This window comes from Sebastes fasciatus, chromosome 9 (genome assembly GCF_043250625.1).
Source record: "Sebastes fasciatus isolate fSebFas1 chromosome 9, fSebFas1.pri, whole genome shotgun sequence".
In the NCBI taxonomy this organism is placed as follows: Eukaryota; Metazoa; Chordata; class Actinopteri; order Perciformes; family Sebastidae; genus Sebastes; species Sebastes fasciatus.
This window is the reverse complement of record NC_133803.1, coordinates 414,590-433,421: the sequence shown is the minus strand read 5'-3', so window position 1 is coordinate 433,421 and position 18,832 is coordinate 414,590. Positions and strand designations below refer to the sequence as shown.

At 42.6% G+C, this 18,832-nt stretch overlaps 14 non-coding genes and 1 pseudogene across 14 annotated transcripts; 8 read left to right on the top strand and 7 right to left on the bottom strand.

The window, feature by feature from the left end:
- The first annotated feature begins 205 nt into the window (after window positions 1-205).
- LOC141774661 (5S ribosomal RNA) lies at window positions 206-324 on the top strand. Its single transcript, XR_012595412.1, has one exon. It is a non-coding gene; the product is annotated as a 5S ribosomal RNA (ribosomal RNA).
- Window positions 325-826: 502 nt separating this feature from the next.
- LOC141774689 (5S ribosomal RNA) lies at window positions 827-945 on the bottom strand. Its single transcript, XR_012595438.1, has one exon. It is a non-coding gene; the product is annotated as a 5S ribosomal RNA (ribosomal RNA).
- Window positions 946-1,599: 654 nt separating this feature from the next.
- LOC141774660 (5S ribosomal RNA) lies at window positions 1,600-1,718 on the top strand. The gene has a single exon (XR_012595411.1). It is a non-coding gene; the product is annotated as a 5S ribosomal RNA (ribosomal RNA).
- Window positions 1,719-2,220: 502 nt separating this feature from the next.
- On the bottom strand, window positions 2,221-2,339 carry LOC141774679 (5S ribosomal RNA). Its single transcript, XR_012595429.1, has one exon. It is a non-coding gene; the product is annotated as a 5S ribosomal RNA (ribosomal RNA).
- Window positions 2,340-3,005: 666 nt separating this feature from the next.
- Window positions 3,006-3,124, top strand: LOC141774667 (5S ribosomal RNA). The gene has a single exon (XR_012595417.1). It is a non-coding gene; the product is annotated as a 5S ribosomal RNA (ribosomal RNA).
- Window positions 3,125-3,626: 502 nt separating this feature from the next.
- Window positions 3,627-3,745, bottom strand: LOC141774690 (5S ribosomal RNA; annotated as a pseudogene).
- Window positions 3,746-4,399: 654 nt separating this feature from the next.
- LOC141774670 (5S ribosomal RNA) lies at window positions 4,400-4,518 on the top strand. Its single transcript, XR_012595420.1, has one exon. It is a non-coding gene; the product is annotated as a 5S ribosomal RNA (ribosomal RNA).
- A 502-nt stretch (window positions 4,519-5,020) lies between these two features.
- On the bottom strand, window positions 5,021-5,139 carry LOC141774680 (5S ribosomal RNA). The gene has a single exon (XR_012595430.1). It is a non-coding gene; the product is annotated as a 5S ribosomal RNA (ribosomal RNA).
- Window positions 5,140-5,793: 654 nt separating this feature from the next.
- Window positions 5,794-5,912, top strand: LOC141774659 (5S ribosomal RNA). Its single transcript, XR_012595410.1, has one exon. It is a non-coding gene; the product is annotated as a 5S ribosomal RNA (ribosomal RNA).
- A 502-nt stretch (window positions 5,913-6,414) lies between these two features.
- On the bottom strand, window positions 6,415-6,533 carry LOC141774678 (5S ribosomal RNA). Its single transcript, XR_012595428.1, has one exon. It is a non-coding gene; the product is annotated as a 5S ribosomal RNA (ribosomal RNA).
- Window positions 6,534-7,195: 662 nt separating this feature from the next.
- LOC141774666 (5S ribosomal RNA) lies at window positions 7,196-7,314 on the top strand. The gene has a single exon (XR_012595416.1). It is a non-coding gene; the product is annotated as a 5S ribosomal RNA (ribosomal RNA).
- A 502-nt stretch (window positions 7,315-7,816) lies between these two features.
- On the bottom strand, window positions 7,817-7,935 carry LOC141774688 (5S ribosomal RNA). Its single transcript, XR_012595437.1, has one exon. It is a non-coding gene; the product is annotated as a 5S ribosomal RNA (ribosomal RNA).
- Window positions 7,936-8,589: 654 nt separating this feature from the next.
- LOC141774658 (5S ribosomal RNA) lies at window positions 8,590-8,708 on the top strand. The gene has a single exon (XR_012595409.1). It is a non-coding gene; the product is annotated as a 5S ribosomal RNA (ribosomal RNA).
- A 503-nt stretch (window positions 8,709-9,211) lies between these two features.
- LOC141774677 (5S ribosomal RNA) lies at window positions 9,212-9,330 on the bottom strand. Its single transcript, XR_012595427.1, has one exon. It is a non-coding gene; the product is annotated as a 5S ribosomal RNA (ribosomal RNA).
- A 654-nt stretch (window positions 9,331-9,984) lies between these two features.
- LOC141774687 (5S ribosomal RNA) lies at window positions 9,985-10,103 on the top strand. Its single transcript, XR_012595436.1, has one exon. It is a non-coding gene; the product is annotated as a 5S ribosomal RNA (ribosomal RNA).
- The last annotated feature ends 8,729 nt before the right edge of the window (window positions 10,104-18,832 follow it).

The following is an 18,832-nucleotide window of genomic DNA, read 5'->3' as shown; positions in this document are numbered from 1 at the left end:
TCATTCATGTGGGGAAACTGTGTCACTGTAATCAGAGCTCCTTGCCCAGAACTTCTGGAAATATGCTAATGTCCCTATGGACAGAAATGCATACAGGCGTTCACGGTGGCAGTGATTGACATCTATAAAGGGCCGTTTTGTCACCAGTGCTGTTGCTTACGGCCATACCACCCTGAACACGCCCGATCTCGTCACCAGTGCTGTTGCTTACGGCCATACCACCCTGAACACGCCCGATCTCGTCTGATCTCGGAAGCTAAGCAGGGTCGGGCCTGGTCAGTACTTGGGTGGGAGACCGCCTGAGAATACCAGGTGCTGTAAGCTTTTTCACTTCTCTTTACAAGCAGCAGAGGGCGCCGCTGCTTCTCCGGTGGAGACTTTGAAAATCAGAGCAGCTTGACTCTGGATGTTGAATTTCAGCATTTTTCTTTCTCCCACATTTTCAACGCTTTGTCCTGATGCTAGTGTGCTGTCACCAAAGAGTAACGGCCATTACTTCAGTTTGAATCACTTCTGCATGCTATTGAAAAAAAGTTGAAAACTGACGTGTCGTTTCTGAGTGATGTATATCTTCACCATTCTTTCCACTGCATGCTGTCCAATAAACTTCAATAAAGGTTTCTTTTTTTCCCGAGTGAAATTGATCAGCTTCTAATTAGTTTATGATATAATGATATACACTTGTAACTGGTGATCTGCTCTTAAAAAAATATTTGAAAAGCATTGACATTGTGTGTACACCATTCTATTGATTTTCATCAGCGCCTGCCAGTGTCCAACGAAGAAGCAGCAGCGCCCTCCACTGTTTGTAAAAGAGAAGCGAAAAAGCTTACAGCACCTGGTATTCCCAGGCGGTCTCCCATCCAAGTACTGACCAGGCCCGACCCTGCTTGGCTTCCGAGATCAGACGAGATCGGCCGTGTTCAGGGTGGTATGTCCGTAAGCAACATTTGCAGCAACAAAAAGGCCATTTAAAGATGCTGTAACACAAAGTTTTCGTATTCTGTCTATGAAGGTAGCAGCTGCAGATTGTCAGGAACACAAACAAATATTCTCACTATAATGACAAAAAGGGCCTTTGTTACAAACTCTGTCGTTGTTACATTGTTACAGGCTATGTTATAAAAATATTATTGGATTATTATCACTGATGTATTGCTGTGTAAGCAGCATTTTCAAGTATCATACTGCGCCATATTTTATGAAACAATCACGTTTTAAATGTCAAATCTAAATCTACAAAGTCGCAATAACAATCACAAACGTAGTGGAGTAAAAACTCCAATCTATCCCTGTAAAATCAAGTATAAAGTAGCATAAAATTGCAAAAAGCACCTCAAACCTGCATTCAAGCAGCTCAGTTACAATCTCACCTCTGTCATAGATAGTGTTTATCATTCATGTGGGGAAACTGTGTCACTGTAATCAGAGCTCCTTGCCCAGAACTTCTGGAAATATGCTAATGTCCCTATGGACAGAAATGCATACAGGCGTTCACGGTGGCAGTGATTGACATCTATAAAGGGCCGTTTTGTCACCAGTGCTGTTGCTTACGGCCATACCACCCTGAACACGCCCGATCTCGTCACCAGTGCTGTTGCTTACGGCCATACCACCCTGAACACGCCCGATCTCGTCTGATCTCGGAAGCTAAGCAGGGTCGGGCCTGGTCAGTACTTGGGTGGGAGACCGCCTGAGAATACCAGGTGCTGTAAGCTTTTTCACTTCTCTTTACAAGCAGCAGAGGGCGCCGCTGCTTCTCCGGTGGAGACTTTGAAAATCAGAGCAGCTTGACTCTGGATGTTGAATTTCAGCATTTTTCTTTCTCCCACATTTTCAACGCTTTGTCCTGATGCTAGTGTGCTGTCACCAAAGAGTAACGGCCATTACTTCAGTTTGAATCACTTCTGCATGCTTTTGAAAAAAAGTTGAAAACTGACGTGTCGTTTCTGAGTGATGTATATCTTCACCATTCTTTCCACTGTATGCTGTCCAATAAACTTCAATAAAGGTTTCTTTTTTTCCCGAGTGAAATTGATCAGCTTCTAATTAGTTTATGATATAATGATATACACTTGTAACTGGTGATCTGCTCTTAAAAAAATATTTGAAAAGCATTGACATTGTGTGTACACCATTCTATTGATTTTCATCAGCGCCTGCCAGTGTCCAACGAAGAAGCAGCAGCGCCCTCCACTGTTTGTAAAAGAGAAGCAAAAAAGCTTACAGCACCTGGTATTCCCAGGCGGTCTCCCATCCAAGTACTGACCAGGCCCGACCCTGCTTGGCTTCCGAGATCAGACGAGATCGGCCGTGTTCAGGGTGGTATGGCCGTAAGCAACATTTGCAGCAACATTTGCAGCAACAAAAAGGCCATTTAAAGATGCTGTAACACAAAGTTTTCGTATTCTGTCTATACAGGTAGCAGCTGCAGATTGTCAGGAACACAAACAAATATTCTCACTATAATGACAAAAAGGGCCTTTGTTACAAACTCTGTCGTTGTTACATTGTTACAGGCTATGTTATAAAAATATTATTGGATTATTATCACTGATGTATTGCTGTGTAAGCAGCATTTTCAAGTATCATACTGCGCCACATTTTATGAAACAATCACGTTTTAAATGTCAAATCTAAAGTCGCAAAGTCGCAATAACAATCACAAACGTAGTGGAGTAAAAACTCCAATCTATCCCTGTAAAATCAAGTATAAAGTAGCATAAAATTGCAAAAAGCACCTCAAACCTGCATTCAAGCAGCTCAGTTACAATCTCACCTCTGTCATAGATAGTGTTTATCATTCATGTGGGGAAACTGTGTCACTGTAATCAGAGCTCCTTGCCCAGAACTTCTGGAAATATGCTAATGTCCCTATGGACAGAAATGCACACAGGCGTTCACGGTGGCAGTGATTGACATCTATAAAGGGCCGTTTTGTCACCAGTGCTGTTGCTTACGGCCATGCCACCCTGAACACGCCCGATCTCGTCACCAGTGCTGTTGCTTACGGCCATACCACCCTGAACACGCCCGATCTCGTCTGATCTCAGAAGCTAAGCAGGGTCGGGCCTGGTCAGTACTTGGGTGGGAGACCGCCTGGGAATACCAGGTGCTGTAAGCTTTTTCACTTCTCTTTACAAGCAGCAGAGGGCGCCGCTGCTTCTCCGGTGGAGACTTTGAAAATCAGAGCAGCTTGACTCTGGATGTTGAATTTCAGCATTTTTCTTTCTCCCACATTTTCAACGCTTTGTCCTGATGCTAGTGTGCTGTCACCAAAGAGTAACGGCCATTACTTCAGTTTGAATCACTTCTGCATGCTTTTGAAAAAAAGTTGAAAACTGACGTGTCGTTTCTGAGTGATGTATATCTTCACCATTCTTTCCACTGTATGCTGTCCAATAAACTTCAATAAAGGTTTCTTTTTTTCCCGAGTGAAATTGATCAGCTTCTAATTAGTTTATGATATAATGATATACACTTGTAACTTGTGATATGCTCTTTAAAAAATATTTGAAAAGCATTGACATTGTGTGTACACCATTCTATTGATTTTCATCAGCGCCTGCCAGTGTCCAACGAAGAAGCAGCAGCGCCCTCCGCTGTTTGTAAAAGAGAAGCGAAAAAGCTTACAGCACCTGGTATTCCCAGGCTGTCTCCCATCCAAGTACTGACCAGGCCCGACCCTGCTTGGCTTCCGAGATCAGACGAGATCGGCCGTGTTCAGGGTGGTATGTCCGTAAGCAACATTTGCAGCAACAAAAAGGCCATTTAAAGATGCTGTAACACAAAGTTTTCGTATTCTGTCTATGAAGGTAGCAGCTGCAGATTGTCAGGAACACAAACAAATATTCTCACTATAATGACAAAAAGGGCCTTTGTTACAAACTCTGTCGTTGTTACATTGTTACAGGCTATGTTATAAAAATATTATTGGATTATTATCACTGATGTATTGCTGTGTAAGCAGCATTTTCAAGTATCATACTGCGCCATATTTTATGAAACAATCACGTTTTAAATGTCAAATCTAAATCTACAAAGTCGCAATAACAATCACAAACATAGTTGAGTAAAAACTCCAATCTATCCCTGTAAAGTCAAGTATAAAGTAGCATAAAATTGCAAAAAGCACCTCAAACCTGCATTCAAGCAGCTCAGTTACAATCTCACCTCTGTCATAGATAGTGTTTATCATTCATGTGGGGAAACTGTGTCACTGTAATCAAAGCTCCTTGCCCAGAACTTCTGGAAATATGCTAATGTCCCTATGGACAGAAATGCACACAGGCGTTCACGGTGGCAGTGATTGACATCTATAAAGGGCCGTTTTGTCAACAGTGCTGTTGCTTACGGCCATACCACCCTGAACACGCCCGATCTCGTCACCAGTGCTGTTGCTTACGGCCATACCACCCTGAACGCGCCCGATCTCGTCTGATCTCGGAAGCTAAGCAGGGTCGGGCCTGGTCAGTACTTGGGTGGGAGACCGCCTGGGAATACCAGGTGCTGTAAGCTTTTTCACTTCTCTTTACAAGCAGCAGAGGGCGCCGCTGCTTCTCCGGTGGAGACTTTGAAAATCAGAGCAGCTTGACTCTGGATGTTGAATTTCAGCATTTTTCTTTCGCCCACATTTTCAACGCTTTGTCCTGATGCTAGTGTGCTGTCACCAAAGAGTAACGGCCATTACTTCAGTTTGAATCACTTCTGCATGCTTTTGAAAAAAAGTTGAAAACTGACGTGTCGTTTCTGAGTGATGTATATCTTCACCATTCTTTCCACTGTATGCTGTCCAATAAACTTCAATAAAGGTTTCTTTTTTTCCCGAGTGAAATTGATCAGCTTCTAATTAGTTTATGATATAATGATATACACTTGTAACTGGTGATCTGCTCTTTAAAAAATATTTGAAAAGCATTGACATTGTGTGTACACCATTCTATTGATTTTCATCAGCACCTGCCAATGTCCAACGAAGAAGCAGCAGCGCCCTCCGCTGTTTGTAAAAGAGAAGCGAAAAAGCTTACAGCACCTGGTATTCCCAGGCGGTCTCCCATCCAAGTACTGACCAGGCCCGACCCTGCTTGGCTTCCGAGATCAGACGAGATCAGCCGTGTTCAGGGTGGTATGGCCGTAAGCAACATTTGAAGCAACAAAAAGGCCATTTAAAGATGCTGTAACAGAAAGTTTTCGTATTCTGTCTATGAAGGTAGCAGCTGCAGATTGTCAGGAACACAAACAAATATTCTCACTATAATGACAAAAAGGGCCTTTGTTACAAACTCTGTCGTTGTTACATTGTTACAGGCTATGTTATAAAAATATTATTGGATTATTATCACTGATGTATTTCTGTGTAAGCAGCATTTTCAAGTATCATACTGCGCCATATTTTATGAAACAATCACGTTTTAAATGTCAAATCTAAATCTACAAAGTCGCAATAACAATCACAAACGTAGTGGAGTAAAAACTCCAATCTATCCCTGTAAAATCAAGTATAAAGTAGCATAAAATTGCAAAAAGCACCTCAAACCTGCATTCAAGCAGCTCAGTTACAATCTCACCTCTGTCATAGATAGTGTTTATCATTCATGTGGGGAAACTGTGTCACTGTAATCAGAGCTCCTTGCCCAGAACTTCTGGAAATATGCTAATGTCCCTATGGACAGAAATGCATACAGGCGTTCACGGTGGCAGTGATTGACATCTATAAAGGGCCGTTTTGTCACCAGTGCTGTTGCTTACGGCCATACCACCCTGAACACGCCCGATCTCGTCACCAGTGCTGTTGCTTACGGCCATACCACCCTGAACACGCCCGATCTCGTCTGATCTCGGAAGCTAAGCAGGGTCGGGCCTGGTCAGTACTTGGGTGGGAGACCGCCTGGGAATACCAGGTGCTGTAAGCTTTTTCACTTCTCTTTACAAGCAGCAGAGGGCGCCGCTGCTTCTCCGGTGGAGACTTTGAAAATCAGAGCAGCTTGACTCTGGATGTTGAATTTCAGCATTTTTCTTTCTCCCACATTTTCAACGCTTTGTCCTGATGCTAGTGTGCTGTCACCAAAGAGTAACGGCCATTACTTCAGTTTGAATCACTTCTGCATGCTTTTGAAAAAAAGTTGAAAACTGACGTGTCGTTTCTGAGTGATGTATATCTTCACCATTCTTTCCACTGTATGCTGTCCAATAAACTTCAATAAAGGTTTCTTTTTTTCCCGAGTGAAATTGATCAGCTTCTAATTAGTTTATGATATAATGATATACACTTGTAACTGGTGATCTGCTCTTTAAAAAATATTTGAAAAGCATTGACATTGTGTGTACACCATTCTATTGATTTTCATCAGCACCTGCCAATGTCCAACGAAGAAGCAGCAGCGCCCTCCGCTGTTTGTAAAAGAGAAGCGAAAAAGCTTACAGCACCTGGTATTCCCAGGCGGTCTCCCATCCAAGTACTGACCAGGCCCGACCCTGCTTGGCTTCCGAGATCAGACGAGATCGGCCGTGTTCAGGGTGGTATGGCCGTAAGCAACATTTGCAGCAACATTTGCAGCAACAAAAAGGCCATTTAAAGATGCTGTAACACAAAGTTTTCGTATTCTGTCTATACAGGTAGCAGCTGCAGATTGTCAGGAACACAAACAAATATTCTCACTATAATGACAAAAAGGGCCTTTGTTACAAACTCTGTCGTTGTTACATTGTTACAGGCTATGTTATAAAAATATTATTGGATTATTATCACTGATGTATTGCTGTGTAAGCAGCATTTTCAAGTATCATACTGCGCCATATTTTATGAAACAATCACGTTTTAAATGTCAAATCTAAATCTACAAAGTCGCAATAACAATCACAAACATAGTTGAGTAAAAACTCCAATCTATCCCTGTAAAGTCAAGTATAAAGTAGCATAAAATTGCAAAAAGCACCTCAAACCTGCATTCAAGCAGCTCAGTTACAATCTCACCTCTGTCATAGATAGTGTTTATCATTCATGTGGGGAAACTGTGTCACTGTAATCAGAGCTCCTTGCCCAGAACTTCTGGAAATATGCTAATGTCCCTATGGACAGAAATGCATACAGGCGTTCACGGTGGCAGTGATTGCCGTTTTGGGCCGTTTTGTCACCAGTGCTGTTGCTTACGGCCATACCACCCTGAACACGCCCGATCTCGTCACCAGTGCTGTTGCTTACGGCCATACCACCCTGAACACGCCTGATCTCGTCTGATCTCGGAAGCTAAGCAGGGTCGGGCCTGGTCAGTACTTGGGTGGGAGACCGCCTGAGAATACCAGGTGCTGTAAGCTTTTTCACTTCTCTTTACAAGCAGCAGAGGGCGCCGCTGCTTCTCCGGTGGAGACTTTGAAAATCAGAGCAGCTTGACTCTGGATGTTGAATTTCAGCATTTTTCTTTCTCCCACATTTTCAACGCTTTGTCCTGATGCTAGTGTGCTGTCACCAAAGAGTAACGGCCATTACTTCAGTTTGAATCACTTCTGCATGCTTTTGAAAAAAAGTTGAAAACTGACGTGTCGTTTCTGAGTGATGTATATCTTCACCATTCTTTCCACTGTATGCTGTCCAATAAACTTCAATAAAGGTTTCTTTTTTTCCCGAGTGAAATTGATCAGCTTCTAATTAGTTTATGATATAATGATATACACTTGTAACTGGTGATCTGCTCTTAAAAAAATATTTGAAAAGCATTGACATTGTGTGTACACCATTCTATTGATTTTCATCAGCGCCTGCCAGTGTCCAACGAAGAAGCAGCAGCGCCCTCCACTGTTTGTAAAAGAGAAGCGAAAAAGCTTACAGCACCTGGTATTCCCAGGCGGTCTCCCATCCAAGTACTGACCAGGCCCGACCCTGCTTGGCTTCCGAGATCAGACGAGATCGGCCGTGTTCAGGGTGGTATGTCCGTAAGCAACATTTGCAGCAACAAAAAGGCCATTTAAAGATGCTGTAACACAAAGTTTTCGTATTCTGTCTATGAAGGTAGCAGCTGCAGATTGTCAGGAACACAAACAAATATTCTCACTATAATGACAAAAAGGGCCTTTGTTACAAACTCTGTCGTTGTTACATTGTTACAGGCTATGTTATAAAAATATTATTGGATTATTATCACTGATGTATTGCTGTGTAAGCAGCATTTTCAAGTATCATACTGCGCCATATTTTATGAAACAATCACGTTTTAAATGTCAAATCTAAATCTACAAAGTCGCAATAACAATCACAAACATAGTTGAGTAAAAACTCCAATCTATCCCTGTAAAGTCAAGTATAAAGTAGCATAAAATTGCAAAAAGCACCTCAAACCTGCATTCAAGCAGCTCAGTTACAATCTCACCTCTGTCATAGATAGTGTTTATCATTCATGTGGGGAAACTGTGTCACTGTAATCAAAGCTCCTTGCCCAGAACTTCTGGAAATATGCTAATGTCCCTATGGACAGAAATGCACACAGGCGTTCACGGTGGCAGTGATTGACATCTATAAAGGGCCGTTTTGTCAACAGTGCTGTTGCTTACGGCCATACCACCCTGAACACGCCCGATCTCGTCACCAGTGCTGTTGCTTACGGCCATACCACCCTGAACGCGCCCGATCTCGTCTGATCTCGGAAGCTAAGCAGGGTCGGGCCTGGTCAGTACTTGGGTGGGAGACCGCCTGGGAATACCAGGTGCTGTAAGCTTTTTCACTTCTCTTTACAAGCAGCAGAGGGCGCCGCTGCTTCTCCGGTGGAGACTTTGAAAATCAGAGCAGCTTGACTCTGGATGTTGAATTTCAGCATTTTTCTTTCGCCCACATTTTCAACGCTTTGTCCTGATGCTAGTGTGCTGTCACCAAAGAGTAACGGCCATTACTTCAGTTTGAATCACTTCTGCATGCTTTTGAAAAAAAGATGAAAACTGACGTGTCGTTTCTGAATGATGTATATCTTCACCATTCTTTCCACTGTATGCTGTCCAATAAACATCAATAAAGGTTTAATTTTTTTCCCGAGTGAAATTGATCAGCTTCTAATTAGTTTATGATATAATGATATACACTTGTAACTCGTGATCTGCTCTTTAAAAAATATTTGAAAAGCATTGACATTGTGTGTACACCATTCTATTGATTTTCATCAGCGCCTGCCAGTGTCCAACGAAGAAGCAGCAGCGCCCTCCGCTGTTTGTAAAAGAGAAGCGAAAAAGCTTACAGCACCTGGTATTCCCAGGCGGTCTCCCATCCAAGTACTGACCAGGCCCGACCCTGCTTGGCTTCCGAGATCAGACGAGATCGGCCGTGTTCAGGGTGGTATGGCCGTAAGCAACATTTGCAGCAACAAAAAGGCCATTTAAAGATGCTGTAACACAAAGTTTTCGTATTCTGTCTATGAAGGTAGCAGCTGCAGATTGTCAGGAACACAAACAAATATTCTCACTATAATGACAAAAAGGGCCTTTGTTACAAACTCTGTCGTTGTTACATTGTTACAGGCTATGTTATAAAAATATTATTGGATTATTATCACTGATGTATTGCTGTGTAAGCAGCATTTTCAAGTATCATACTGCGCCATATTTTATGAAACAATCACGTTTTAAATGTCAAATCTAAATCTACAAAGTCGCAATAACAATCACAAACGTAGTGGAGTAAAAACTCCAATCTATCCCTGTAAAATCAAGTATAAAGTAGCATAAAATTGCAAAAAGCACCTCAAACCTGCATTCAAGCAGCTCAGTTACAATCTCACCTCTGTCATAGATAGTGTTTATCATTCATGTGGGGAAACTGTGTCACTGTAATCAGAGCTCCTTGCCCAGAACTTCTGGAAATATGCTAATGTCCATATGGACAGAAATGCACACAGGCGTTCACGGTGGCAGTGATTGACATCTATAAAGGGCCGTTTTGTCACCAGTGCTGTTGCTTACGGCCATACCACCCTGAACACGCCCGATCTCGTCACCAGTGCTGTTGCTTACGGCCATACCACCCTGAACATGCCGGATCTCGTCTGATCTCGGAAGCTAAGTGGGGTCGGGCCTGGTCAGTACTTGGATGGGAGACCGCCTGGGAATACCAGGTGCTGTAAGCTTTTTCACTTCTCTTTACAAGCAACAGAGGGCCCTCGTGCCAACCCCCTCTCTGACCCCTCACCCGATCTCTGCAACCCATTCCTTCAGTTCTTCAGCGACAAAATCACCACCATCAACAACTCACTGCTCCCCGTGTCTGACCCAGCAGCAACCACACCGACCCCTATTCTCTCCATCCCTCTGGACCGCCTGACCCCTCCCCCCCAGCACCGCCTCTCCCGGTTCGACCCTGTTGACTCAGCAGCCATCGCCAAACTCATCAGCACATCCAAACCCACGATCTGCTCCCTCGACCCCCTCCCCACTCCCCTGCTGAAGTCCTGCCTCCCTGTCCTATGCCCTTACCTCACCGACCTCTTCAACTCCTCACTGTCCCATGGAACTGTCCCCTCAGCCTTCAAAACTGCTGCTGTCACCCCCACACTCAAGAAACCTGGTCTGGACCCCTCCTGTCTCAATCACTACCGCCCCATCTCCAACCTCCCCTTCCTCTCCAAAACCCTCGAACGCCTCGTCTCCACCCAGCTCCAATCCCACCTGCATTCCAACAACCTGCTTGAACCCCTCCAATCTGGCTTTCGCCCCCTCCACAGCACAGAAACTGCACTCCTCCAAGTCCTCAATAACCTCCTTACCTCTGCTGACACCGGAGCCCTCAAAATCCTCATCCTCCTGGACCTGAGTGCAGCCTTCGATACCGTATGTCACAACATTCTTCTCACCAGACTCCAAGACATCGGTATCGAAGGTACTGCACTCAGCTGGCTCCGGTCATACCTCACCAACAGATCTCATTTCATCTCCCTTCACAACAACTCCTCTGCCACATCCACAGTCACACAAGGTGTCCCCCAAGGCTCTGTACTCGGTCCACTCCTGTTCATAATCTACTTATTCCCCCTCGGTCAGATCCTACGCCACTTCAACCTGGACTTCCACTGCTATGCTGACGACACTCAGACCTACCTCAGCACCAACACCCCCCACAACCCACCGCTCTCCCACATCAACTCCTGCCTCTCTGCAATTAAAGCCTGGATGCAACAGAACTTTCTAAAACTCAACAGCGACAAAACACAACTCCTTCTCATCGGCTCCAAATCCACCCTCACCAAAACCAACAACCTCACACTCAACATCGATGGCACTTCTGTTTCCCCCTACCCCAGGCACGCAACCTTGGCGTGATCTTTGACTCCACCCTCTCCCTCGAGCCCCACATCCGCCAACTGGTCAAAATATCCTTCTTATTGCAAAAATCCGTCCCTCCCTCACACCCCCTACAGCAGAGAAACTCATCCACGCCTTCATCTCCTCCCGCCTTGACTATTGCAACTCTAAACTCTATGGCATCAGCAACACCTCCATAAATAAACTACAACTGGTCCAGAATGCAGCTGCTCGACTCCTCACCCACACCAAATCATGGCATCATATCACCCCAGTCCTGAAAGACCTTCACTGGCTCCCCATCTCCCACCGGATTTCCTACAAAATCCTGACCCTCACCTACAAAGCCCTCCACCAACTTGCACCCCCCTATCTCTCTGAACTCCTCTCCCCCTACCAACCTCAACGGTCCCTCAGATCCACCTCAGCTGGTTTACTCTCCACCCCCAAGTCCAAACTCCGCAGCTTTGGGGACAGAGCATTCTCTAGGGCAGCTCCCAAGCTCTGGAACTCACTCCCCAATCTTATCAGAGACTCCGATTCCCTCACCATATTCCAGTCCCGCCTCAAAACACATCTTTTCTCATCTGCTTACCCATAGCCACCTCCCTCCCCCTACCCATCAGTCCGTGTGTATGTATGTGATTGTGCCTGTGTATGTCGCTTTTTGTCGTTCGTCTCCTGTCTGTCTCACACCGTTTTCCCCCCGACTATGTTAAAGCGTCTTTGAGATCACTAAAAAGCGCTATATAAATCTAATATATTATTATTATTAGTCTGATGTCTTTAAATGATTTCATCCTTGTGCCTCTGTGCCACTAGTTTGTCCTCACTGTGTGGAACAACAATAAACCTGCTAGAGTATCTGATAGAAATATGAATGAATATCAAATCTAATGAATCCCTCAGTTCAGTGTGTGTGTGACTGTGGCTGAGATGGAGGTGGACTATGTGAACCTGGGCTGTGGTTTACGGCTCTCTTCCTGTCACAACCACTGTTTGACATCTGTTCCTCTGATGGTTTTTGTACAGGCTGCAGGCATCATTTATCACTGTGGAGACCTAGATCACTCCAACAGGAGCAGTAGTAGGAGGCTGAATGACTGAGTTCAACCTTCTGGATCTCCAACTCACAGCCGTTCTGTTTAATCGCAGCTGAGAAATCATCTTTCTGAGGATGATTGTAACCTGAATATATTTGACAATTGCTCCTATCAATAAACAGAATCAATGTGAATGTTTCTGTGTCTCTCTTCTGGTACCAGAATACATCACTGACACACGGGTCAGTTCCTCGACAGCTGAAGGAAACATTTCCACCAACTCTCCTGGTCCATGTTAAATCATCCTGAACCAGGTCTGCTGCCATGGCAACCAGCGCTGTAGAGAGACAGACAGGTAGATGAAGGTGAGTGTGACAGTGTTTGTTACAGGTGGACTTTATTGGCTCCTGATTGGCTGGAAACACTCACCTGAACACAGACAGCACAGAGCAGCAGCTGGGAGGAAAAGCATTGTGTGCAGTGGTGTTTCCTCTGGTGAACCTGGGGAGAAGTGGCGCTCTGATGCAGCTGAGGCCAAACAAGGACGAGCTGTGAGATCAGACGAGGGCCACGTGGTTCCTGAAGGCTCCTCACACCTCCCATCAGCCCCTGCAGTGGACAGATAACGCTGCTGTCTGACAGCTGCAGACATGTTGACTCGTCCTAGAAGGAAAAGCACAGTTTCTACTAACGTACTAAAAATAAAGATTAGAACAGTTACAGGAGTTTATTGTGGAATAGTTTAGAAAGGAAACATCTTTTATTTAGTTTCTTTCTTTCATTTTCAGTGTTTAAGAGTAATAAGCTAAAGTCACTCCCCTATAAACCTGCTTTGGTTTCTCTGTATTCTAAAGTACTGAATCATTGTTTTATTTTTTATTAGGGCTGTCAATCGATTCAAATATTTAATCACGATTAATCGCAATTTAATCACACATTTTTATATGTTCAAAATGTACCTTAAAGGGAGATTTATCAAGTATTTAATACTCTTATCAACATGGGAGTGGACAAATATGCTGCCTTATGTAAATGTATGTATATATTTATTATTGGAAATCAATTAACAACACAGAACAATGACAGATATTGTCCAGATATATATATATGTACTTACTTATGTATGATAAAATATATATAAATACATAAATAAATAAATATATATTAAAAAATAAATAAACAAATAAATAAATAACTATAAAAAATAAAGATTGAAAGGAATAATGAATAAATAAATAAATATAAAAAGATGGAAAATAAAAACTAAATATAAAAAATAAGAATGGAAAATAAAAAAAGATAAATAAATGAAAGAAAATGAAAATGTTATAGATACAATATAAATAAATAGATAGATAGATAGATAAATAAATAAATATGAAAAATGGAGATCAATTAACAACACAAAACAATGACAGATATTGTCCATAAACCCTCACAGGTACTGCATTTATCATAAAAAATATGGAAAATAAAATGTAATTTTTGATTAATTGTGAATAACTATTTCAATCTGAATAATTTAGTTTTGGTATAATCTGAATTTATTAAAGAAGCTATTTTTTTAAATGAATAAAATCTACCATCTCCCCTGTTATTATTATTATTATTAGTAGTAGTAGTAGTAGTAGTATATTAAGTATAGTTTTCTTCATTCAAAATAAAAAGACAAACACAAGTTTTTTTGTTTTTGCTTATTTAATGTTTTCTGAGTTATTTTTTAATTCTTGTTCTATAACTCTGAACAGGTTGAAGACAGACAACATCTTGCAGCTTCATCAGCAGACTAACATGTGTGACATCATCCACATGATGCTGATGATGCTGATGATGGTCGCCATGAGAACCACAGTGACATCTCGTGGATAAAAACACACACAGCAGCCTAAAACCTTCTGTCTGTTCCTCAAAGAACTTTTATCTTGTGACAGAAGTTTCAGTTTTTTTATCTCCTTCTGTTCAGTGATCTCATTTGTGTTCAGATTCATGCATTTTATTTTCTCCTTTTGTACCAAAGTTTTCATGCTAACATGTAGAGAAGGAGGTTAAATAACGCTCCAAACTTACACTGAATCTTAGCGAGGAAAGAAAGTCCAAAAACTGTCCAAAGAAATGTTTGAAAATTGTCCCAAAAAAGTCAGGAAAATGTCCAAAAGAAAGGCAGAAGAAAAGTCTGATACTGGTATCATAGTTAACTGTTACATATATACTGAAGTGTATTTTTCATAACTGTCATATTTTGAGAATTATTAAACATATTCCATCAAAAATGTCCCATTCAAATGAATAGGAGACATGTTCAGAATTTAAACATGAACTACTCATTCATACTTTCACCTATAAATCGCCTTCAAACTTTAAAATGTTCCACATCTTCCATAGATTATAACTCTTATTCAACTTTTAAACTATTTGAAATGTTTAACTTTGTTTGGAGCTCAGTAAAAGTACCCTTGTCTGACTTTTATTGCACTGGCTAGAGTGGTGACATCACTAGCTAGAGTGGAGAAGAGCTTTAAAATCTTCTGTAAAAAGAAAATATATATATTTTAAACTCGCTCTCATCCCCACAATTTTCACTCTTCATACACATTTATTTTCATAGAAATGTGTGAAATCTTGTGCTGGTCACAGACATATTACTATTGAATCAGTCAGACTCACACGTTTGGCTCTAAATAACTGGAAGTGACCAGAAGTCCAAGCGTCAGCCCCATAGAGAGCCATGTTAATGTGACCAGTACAAACAACCTGTGCTGAGGTGGAGGCTCAGGAGAGGGAAGCTGACACATGATGTTTGATGGACAGTGACACAGTGATGAAGATGAATTCATGTTTTATTGGTGTGAAATGGTGTTAAAGGTGAATAACTGTGTGAAGGATATGTGTAAAACATGACACAGTGTTTATTATATGGGTGGTGGGGGGGTAGAACTGTCTCTTCTTCCTGATCAGCTGAAATCTGGGGAATCAACACCGCCACAGTTTGATCATTGTCACCATGAAAAACTGCTGGAAGAATGACAACATGTCAGCAGACAAACATGTGAGGCATCACACGTCTGTCTTAGAGAGGTGTCACACCAATAAATGAGCTCTTCCAACTCAGCTGTGTGACACATTTCAAACTAAACTTGATCACATGGTGGATTTCTGTGTTTGCTGCTGGCGCTGACATTAAACATGACGGAGAAAGATCACCACCATAGTTGATAAAAACACACACAGCAGTAAATGTATCACTGGTATCATTGTTAATATTTATAAAAAATAATTCAAGGACTATTTCTACTGCAGCTAATACAACACAGTAAATGATACTATTACAGATATCACCACTACTTCTAGTTCTATGTGTGGAGCAGACAAACCAGAGGTCTGTACTACGAAGAGAGTTCAACATCTCCAGGGTATCTTCTCCTTATCTGGTTTCACTAACCCTAACAAACCAGATCACGCTAAGCGGTCCTACGAAGCTGGTTATCAACTCAGTAAATCTGTCAGCAGACAGACAGGCAGAGAGACACATTTAACAAAGGAAGAGTAAACTATATTAGATAAATATGAAGAAGTTAAACACTTAATCCAGACTAAAAGTAACACAGTTGAAGCTGCCAGATGCAGGAAAAACAGCTGGCGAAAGAAAGAACTCCAGATGTGTGAATGCAAACTAACAGATTTATGAATTTAACGGAACACTTAAATGTCAGATATACTCTTCTAGATATAAATACTTTACTATATGTGAAGGATGAATGAATTACACCTAATTATGCCCATTCTTAATGTTGCAGCATGTTTGACTATTTCAGCCTTGTTTCAGCTGCACTCGGAAAACTCTGAAGTTACCTCGCTGACGCCAAATCCTGCTTCGTAGTACAGGCCTCTGAAGCGTGCTGCTACAATACACTCACAGTTAACAATCTCTACTCAGTTGAATATTTGTAACATACATATGTGTTTTTCTTCAAAATAATGCTTCACTTAAAGAATGAAGCTTAAGCGTAAATTCAGTCAGGAAGACTAGGTGTGCAACCTCATTCATTCTCATTCATTCTGGGTCACTCTCTCATGGGCTATTACTATGTCAGCTGATTATGGGCGTCTCTCTTTTCAGTGACCAATCAGAGCTTGCCATGTCCCCTGAACCAATCACATTGTTGCTGTCAAAAGTTTAAAAACCGTTCTCCTCTATGCTGTTTCAGTGTCAGTATCAGCACAAACCGATGCGAGCAGCTCGATGCAAACAGCAAATAGTTAACGTACCTTCATCCAGTCTTGTGGTATAACCAGCGACGTCTGATCCTCAGCAGAGGAGTTTCTCCTCCCTCTGGTTCACTGCTCAGGCAGCTTCATCTGCTACTCCAGGCTACAAACATCGCACTCGCAGTCTCGGTTAAATCCAGCAAACTTTATGCATTCAGCTCATATGCTCAGGCTCACGCCTCATCAGCATCTTCATCAGCATCTGGCGTCTTCATCACAGCCGCCTCATCACTACGTTCATTCCACTTCAAGCCCTTTCATCTAAAGGTAAAGGCTTCAAAATTCACCAGCCTCATATTACCTGGCAAGATGCCACATATCACCATCGAGGAAACGTTGTCATACGTTTGGATAGCTTCGATATCAATGTGTCATATCAATGACTCATTCATTCCGCTTCGTATTCAGACAGAGTTAAAACATTTCCGGGTTCCTCACAGAAGAAACGGCGTGATTCAAAGTCATCTGCTCAATAAATTCATAAGTTCAGCGGTTACATCAAACCGGTGGTCTCATGGGATCCAGTACTTATAGATAACCAGGGGCCTCATGTATAAACGGTGCGCACTGTTACAACCCGGCTCTTAGGCTGTAACAAAAATGGGAGTGGAGACGAGGTAAATGCAAAAAGTATCAAAGTTTATTTACAAAACACTAATTCATGAATAAATGTAAAGCTCAGTATCAGTAGTCAGTGGTGTAGGAGTGCATGGATGCGCGTGCATGTAGAAAAAGAGGAAGAATAGCCGCGCCGCGATGTCCACAGGAATGGAGAGATGTGCGTGAATTAGTTTGTTTTTTAAAATGATTCTGTTGAACCACAATTCAAAAGCAATGTCTGATTTTCATTAGTTAATTTTCAGTGAATTTTTATTTATTATTACTTTTGTCAGTTTCAAGTTATTTCAGTGACCATTGTGGGTTCCACATTCCGCAGCATTCCGCAGTCAAAACTCATGACTCATAAGTGAACAAACCGTTGGGTGTTATAAAGGCAGAGATTTATTTTGCCCTCTGAGACAGTGGAACCTGCCAGTAACCCTTCAGTAGATCATATTTACTTACAAATTTCGCAGAACCAACCTGATCAACACAATCTTCGATCCGAGGCAGTGGATAGGCATCAGGTTTGGTAACTGTATTTACTTTACGATAATCTGTACAAAACCTAGGACTTTTGTCAGACTTTTCAACAAGCAAACATGGTGACGCCCAGCTCGAAGATGAGGGTTCTGCGATGCCATTTTCGAGCATGTATTTAATTTCTGTGTCCATTGCCTTGCGCTTCTCTTCAGACACACGGTAAAAACGCTGACAGATGGGCTGCGCGTCGCCTACATCTATGTCATGCTCAACCAGATGAGTTTGGCTTGGTGTATCACCAAACAAGCATGGATAGCTGTGAATAAGAGCAGACAACTCAGCACTTCTTTCCGCAGACAAATGAACAAACAAAGAATCAAGATTACGCAACATTTCAGCGTTCTTCAGTCGCCCACGCAACAAGCTTTCATCTGGTGCGGTAACCCCATCATCCTCCCCTGCAGGGAACTGACTCCCAACAGCCGCCGCTGCTGAGAGAGGTCTAGACTCGCGAGCATAGTACGGTTTCAACATGTTGACATGGCAGAGTTAAGTTACTTTCCTACGCTTCGGCGTGGAAAGGATATAATTTTGGTCAGACACCTGCCACAGTACAGTAAAAGGGCCAGTAAATTTAGCTTGAAATGGCGACTTAACCATTGGAAACAAAGCGAGGACCTGATCTCCAGGACTAAACCCGCGCTGCTCGGTTTTCCGATCATACAAATGCTTCATTTTTTCCTGGGCAGACGACAACTTTTCTTTAGCCATCTCCCCAGCAGAGTACAAACGATGCCGGAACCCGTTTACATACTCTATCAGATTACTAGGCGGTTCTGATGGCGTGACAGTGTCATGCAACAGCGTGAGCGGCCCACGCACTGTATGGCCAAAAACAAGTTTGTTAGGGCTAAAACCGGTGCTTTCCTGCACAACTTCTCTAGCAGCCAACAGAAGCCATGGCAGCCCTTCCTCCCAGTCCTGATTCAGCTCAACACAATAACTACGGAAAAGAGACTTCAGAGTCTGGTGGAACCTCTCAAGAGCTCCCCGACTCTGTGCGTGATATGCGGAAGACTGGTTATGTTGGACCTTCAACTGTTTCCACACTTGTGCAAAACGGTTGGATGAGAAATTTGAACCCTGATCACTCTGGATCACTTTCG